Source organism: Borostomias antarcticus (assembly GCF_949987555.1).
Source record: "Borostomias antarcticus genome assembly, chromosome: 13".
NCBI lineage: Eukaryota > Metazoa > Chordata > Actinopteri > Stomiiformes > Stomiidae > Borostomias > Borostomias antarcticus.
This window is the reverse complement of record NC_140246.1, coordinates 4,634,297-4,640,462: the sequence shown is the minus strand read 5'-3', so window position 1 is coordinate 4,640,462 and position 6,166 is coordinate 4,634,297. Positions and strand designations below refer to the sequence as shown.

The 6,166-nt window shown below is 44.1% G+C and overlaps 1 protein-coding gene across 1 annotated transcript in view; it reads right to left on the bottom strand.

Annotated features, from left to right (window-relative positions):
- Positions 1 to 4,774: 4,774 nt before the first annotated feature.
- The window catches only part of braf (B-Raf proto-oncogene, serine/threonine kinase), a 19,945-nt gene continuing 18,553 nt past the window's right edge, over positions 4,775 to 6,166 (bottom strand). Inside the window, exon 19 of the mRNA XM_084448181.1 lies at positions 4,775 to 6,166. This exon is cut by the window's right edge and continues 1,850 nt beyond it. The gene's annotated coding sequence lies outside the window, so the exon portion shown is untranslated.

The window sequence follows — 6,166 nt, the reverse complement described above, 5'->3', positions numbered from 1 at the left end:
AGGATGCTGGGGGCCACACCCCTCTCTGTTCCAGGGAGGAGGAGGACCCCGGGTGGAGTTGGAGGAGTTCAGGTGATCCATCTTTAAGTGTTGCCCAGCTGATGCTCTCCACAGCTTTAGATGCCGGCCAGGCTGATGCCATGTCCAGGACTGAGGACCTGACTGGAGGTGCAGGGTTCCACCAGGAACTGTCTTCGTTTGTTTGTTTGTATGTAGATTTACCTTGCTAACGGGATGATGCCTACTACGTAGTTGTTGCTTAGCCTCGTGAGACCGTCCTGATTCTCTCGCAAATCAGTCAGGACACTCCATAGAGATCCGTTTGTGCCAGATCAGAAAACAATCTCGCCAATCAGCGTTGGTTCTGAGGAATTTTAAATACCAACAGCTACGCTGGGCGGCTTTATGACAACAAGGAGTGGTTGACGTTATCGCATGATAGAGGGTGGTGGACAGATGGCACATCCAAGCACCAGCCAAGAATTTTTGAAAGTTCCTTCAAACCCCATGCTCGGGGCCGAGGGGCTATCCTTTCCCCCCCCAGTCTCGGGGCTGAGGGGCTATCTTTTTACCACCCCGAACCTGGGAGAGGGGGTCACCCGGGCTATATATCCGGGCACACCTCGTCATCCCAGACCGTCAGGCCACGCATTCCGTTCAGTGTCTGATATATCGGACAGTCCGTGATGATGTGGTCTGCAGTTTGTTCCTTGGCGCCACACTCGCACGCTGCACAGGAAGCCAGTAGGGTTAAGTTATGATACTTGATTAACAATGTTTGTTGTTGCTCACCCAGCTATAAACTGCAATGCATTATGGTCTTAAACTGTTACATAAACAGCATAAACGGGGGGAAAAAACACAGGTTAGAAAAAAATAGTTAATTTCAGTATTTCTCAAAAGGTTTGTGCAATTGTACTCCCATAGTTTGGTTTGTGGCCAACGGTTCTGTGGAAGTGAAATTAATGGACATGTTTATTAAGAATGTAATCTTTTCCATATTGCGAGCTTAATAGAAAAATAGTCTCTTGATTTACAATGCAGCGCTGCAATGACAGTGACACTGCTAAAACCAGTACCTGTACTTGCATCACAACAAATATTCCTGTTTGGTGAACTGGAAAGAGCACTGTGGCCTGGAGGCTGAGTCCATGTTGTCTAACAGAGGATCTCTGTGCACAAAGCATTATGAAGTAAGTACCTATGCTTCTGTTGCTTCGTACTGGTAGTAGCCTTGACATGACCACACTTTCTAGCAAATGCAATGCTAGAAACAGTTCAGCTGTCACTGGAGGTGTTCAACAGAGACCAAGGCTGTAAAGAGCCAGGAGAACAGGGTGGCAGTGGTGGCCTTGAGGTCAGAGGCTCGGCTCGGTGAGCTGTACATGCGCGTGTGTATAGTACAATTCACACAGTGCATTTCCATGTGTGTGCGTGTGCATGTATGCATGTATACTTGTATGGGATTCATGTTGTCTATGACGGAACAGGGCTGTGATTGTTGTTCTTTGGGAAACTTTGCACGGAAAGACAATCTGGAGATGTTCTATAAGGAACAGCGGTGACAAGAATTCCAATGTACCAGTGGCTGTACTGGTTATACACGGCAAGAATAAACATTCTATTTCTAATCCTTGGGTCTGTCCTCGCCTGCCAACTGTCCTTTATTGATGATGCGGCGAGGAGATTGGAAGAGCAGGTGTGAGCTTGCGTCTCGTGGATCTCTCTACTGTAGACTCTCTCTACTGTAGACTCTCTGTACTGTAGACTCCTGTATTTTCCCGGTTCTGTACTTTTAAGATCCTCAACCTTTAAGAACCTGTTAATTGTTAGCCCTGCCCTGATAAACAGGGATTCCAGGCATGTTCCCTGCCTTTATGGCAGACTGATGAAGGTAATCTAACCGAAACATTTCTCCCTTTTTCTCACCCTACACTTTCGGGTAGCACTTCTTTTTTGTACAGCACTATTGTTTTGAAAATGTTGAGAATACATCTTTGCATCCTTAACCTTAGTGTGGTCCATTCCTTTTGTCTCATGTCAGTGTGCGAACTCTCTCCATTTATCTCTGTGTACTGTATACAGGATGCTGCACTCGATTACAGCCTGGTGGACAGGTACAGCCCACTGAAGAAGAGATTCAACTAAAGACTCAGTCTTTAGTGTGACAGGGTACAATAGGCTTGTGCTGGTAGAAATCGCCGAGATAAATATTCTGAACACCAGGTACTTGAAATTATAACCAACTTTGGCACAGATGTAAGCTCTGCATACTCATGAAGGAAGCCTGGGTCATGTACAGTATATAAGTACAACAGAAGTGGTCTGATCATTGCTGGCATGAGAAAGAACAAAGCCAAACAACATGGTAAATATTGCTCTGTTTCAGCTGTCACAGGCAGCTTAACCGTGTGGAGGAGGTGCTACTGTATGTGTATTCTTACTGAAGGTGTTCTTGAATTGTCTAGCCCTGTTATATTTGATTCCCTGCTGTTTGTAATATAATTTGTAGAATCAAATAAAGTACTCAAATGTGTGTGTATGTGTGTGTGAGGGGTTACCTTCATCTGAGAGGTTTAGGGGGGGGGGTAGGTTGAAACACACAAAGAAATGCTCTGCAGCCCACCACCCAGATCCACTCACTGTAGACATCTGTAGACAGCATTCCCACAGTATTGACAACACTGTGTGCTGTACCAAAGAGAGGGAGCTCAGCATAGAACCTGGAGTGACCGTGGCGTGCTCTCAGCCTGCGACTCGGTGTGTTCATCCGCCACCCGATCAGAGTGAACAGGCTCGCGGGGCAGATGGAGCCGCGCCCTGACAGGTTTAGGGGTTGCGCTTACTGTTGCAGAGCCCAGGAGCACAGAAGTGAAGGAAGAAGTCACTGTGGCCTATAAACGAGGCGGCCATATTGGAAGGAGGTCCCATAAACCCGCGTATTAAAGGGAATGGAGGTCGTAAGACACTGCCGAAGCCTTTTGGGGTTTTATAAAGTGGCCGTAAAGGTGTAATGGGTTTTCATTACCATATTTCAGCGGTTTTAAAGAGGTGCAGTGAAAGCGGCTATCAAACCGAGCTAAAGGTGCCATGTTCCCTGGTCTCCAATGTACACGGAGTGTCTGTATGTGAGCGTAATGTGATCCTGTAAGGCTTGAAATACTGCCCGTTTCCATTGGACTTTTGAACTTGCTCCATGACAATATTACTATTTATGAACTGAGCATTTGCTTGGACTGCATGGCGAGTCGGGTGGGTGTTATTTGGATTTTAGGGACTAGCCTATTGGTTCAATTGAATCAGTCAAGATATATACAGATAAAGTATTTGAAATGACCTGCCAGGCAAGCCTCAGTTAAACTACTGTATACTGTCTACTGTATACTGTAGGTCAGGAATATCTCCTGGTCAAACCTGAGCCAGGCGTGAAGCCTGCTGTAGACACTGCTGCTGCATGTTTTGAGTGAGCTATTCCTGTAAGACAAGCACCACCCAATAACTAATTCATGCATTACCTATTAGGCCTATACACAATAACTTCTAGTGGCTCAGCATTTTCATAAGGTCTTATAAATTTGACTTGACATCGCATGAAATTCATTGCTCCTGGTTAGATTTGTCCCATAAAAAAAATAATAAGCCAGCGTTTCCAATAAGTCATCAGACATGCAAACGTGCGTGTGTGTGATCGAGTGAGAGAACATTCACTGAGGCAATCAAACTACATGTAGGGCTATAAGAATGAATTTGTCTCCTTCATATTAATGATAGGTTTTGTTGAATTATCTCCATTAGCCTACCTCCTGACTCCACATCCAAACTCTGTTTGACATCCTCCTTAACTTATAGGCTATAATATTCTGTGTGTATGTGGTTTCACATTAGCCATCGCTTCATGACCTTCATGACCTTGATTATTGACTCCCCGTTGCAGGGAAACCTGATAGGCTGCCCTTTCTTCACTGAAGCGAGTGATTTGAACACAAACATGCAGAGGGCATTCCAGCCTGTCATCACCCACTCACTGCCCCTTGCTCAGCCATTACCATAATATAACCCTGGAATTGAGCTGTCAGTCTGAAGTCAGGTTTCACAGTAGCTTCATTTCCATTCAAAGTGGTCCTCACTAGTATGTCAAAGAGCTGATTGTGTGGAGAATTCCAAAGTCCTTCCGCAAATCCTCAACTACTACCCCAATAGATTTATATAAGCGTGGATGGAATTTAAATAAGCATCTTTAGGGTCTTTATGGTTGTCACATATGTATTATATGCTCTCCTATCTACAGAAGTAGAATTTACCTTCATCACTCTGTCGTTTTATCAGCAGAGCTGCAGATGAAATATTTCAACGGTGGGTACTGCCACCATGTGGAAGCTTATGTTCCGGTGTCACAGGATCGTTCTTGGTGAGATGCATTTGAAGTTAATCTATTGCATTACCAGCAATCCACAGAGAGATGCAGGTAGGCAGGTTAAACCGTCTACTGATAATATTTTTGTCCGACCAGATATCCAACAGACCAACTCAACAAGCTGGTTGTGAAAATAAAATATACAATACATGAACCACACCCACTACTCCACAATTAGAGATAACATGTGCACACAAAATTAGTTTTCATGCACTTCTTTAATATATCAGTTTTTCATATTCACAACAAATACATTAAGCTCTTTCTCATTTTATATAATACAGTCTTAAATATTTTTACACAGAAACATTTTCTTAGAATGTCATCTATCAAAATGTCTTTAACCTTTTATTTCTTCATTTTAAACCTTTTATATCTCATTTCACGTGTAGTCTCCATGCCTCCTAGCAAACGGACAGTTTCTCCTTTGTACAGTTATTTACAAGTGAAAATCTCCCAAAAGGTTGAATGATAGTTCTCAGTTGTGGGGGGTTTGGGGGAGGGGGTAAGGTGTTTAAGGTGCAGGCAAGGAGGAATGTGAAAAGGGTTCAACAAAAAAAGAGAACACCTAAAAGTATAGAAAGGTCTTACACCAAAAGTCATACAGGACGAAAGCCAGAAGGAGCCAAGTAAGAGGGCGATGGAGGGAGGACAGCAAAGAAAGGCTGGACCTGTAAGTTCCCACAGAGTCCCATACCCTCGACAGAGCAGCGCTTCTTAAGAGAAACCCCTGGAACAGCATTCTCATAGGAAATAAGAACATCTCTCTAAATACAGCACTCTTCAAAGCTCTTCGGCTCAGCTCCTCTGCTCCACGTCTTAGGTTTTGTAACAGTTAACTGAAGAGGGGGGCCCGGTAGTCGGGGAACATGGAAACTAATGTTTTTACACGTCCCTCAGAAAAATAAATGTACATACAGTATATATCTCAAGGCAGCAATCAGGTCCTCTCTGTGCCATTTTAAATCATGTTTTTCATGACTCTTTCAGGTGAAGCAAGAGTGTTGCAAGGTTCAGGTTTGAAGGTTCTTTTCATTCTTCACATGACAGGACAATTATCTGACCTCAGGTCTTAAAGTACACTGCACCAGACAGACCCCAACGCAGAGGTGCAGGGAGCTAGCGCTGGTGTGAATGGGTCAAACGACGGGGAGGCCTAGGCTGTTCTCCACAACTAGAACTCCCATAAAAGAAGCGTATTCAACTTGTTTGTGTGTGTGGGAGAACAGGTGACAGAGACTGCAGATAGTTCGTTACATGGTTGATGTCTGGTATGGGGCTGGGGTTCAATTGATTTCAATGCTAATCACAGGCCCTGATAAACACATACTTTGGCTTTCCCTGCCCACGCTGCACAGCCCAGCTCCCCTATTGTAGATGAAACATGCGTCTGAAACTGTAGTCGGGGTCATCCAGTCACCCAACAGAGTTATGCTGCTGTGGCAATTTATTTTGTCAGTAAAAAAAAAAGGCAAGTCGCGCATTCGCTTCTCAATCCATCTCCACAAAGTGCAAGTACGTGTCGCAACAACCACACAAGCAGTTAAATAAAGACAGATAGCTTAAAATAAAGCGCCTAACTCTAACCCCTACACAAACAATACAATAAAATTGAATTCACATAAATAAGTCGATATTCGCAGGCCTGCCTGTCAACAGAAAAAAGGCAAACAACATCCAACAAAATAAAAAATACAGTAAAACACCTATGACCTTTGAGACACACTGGAATGAGAAATACAGGTGCATGTT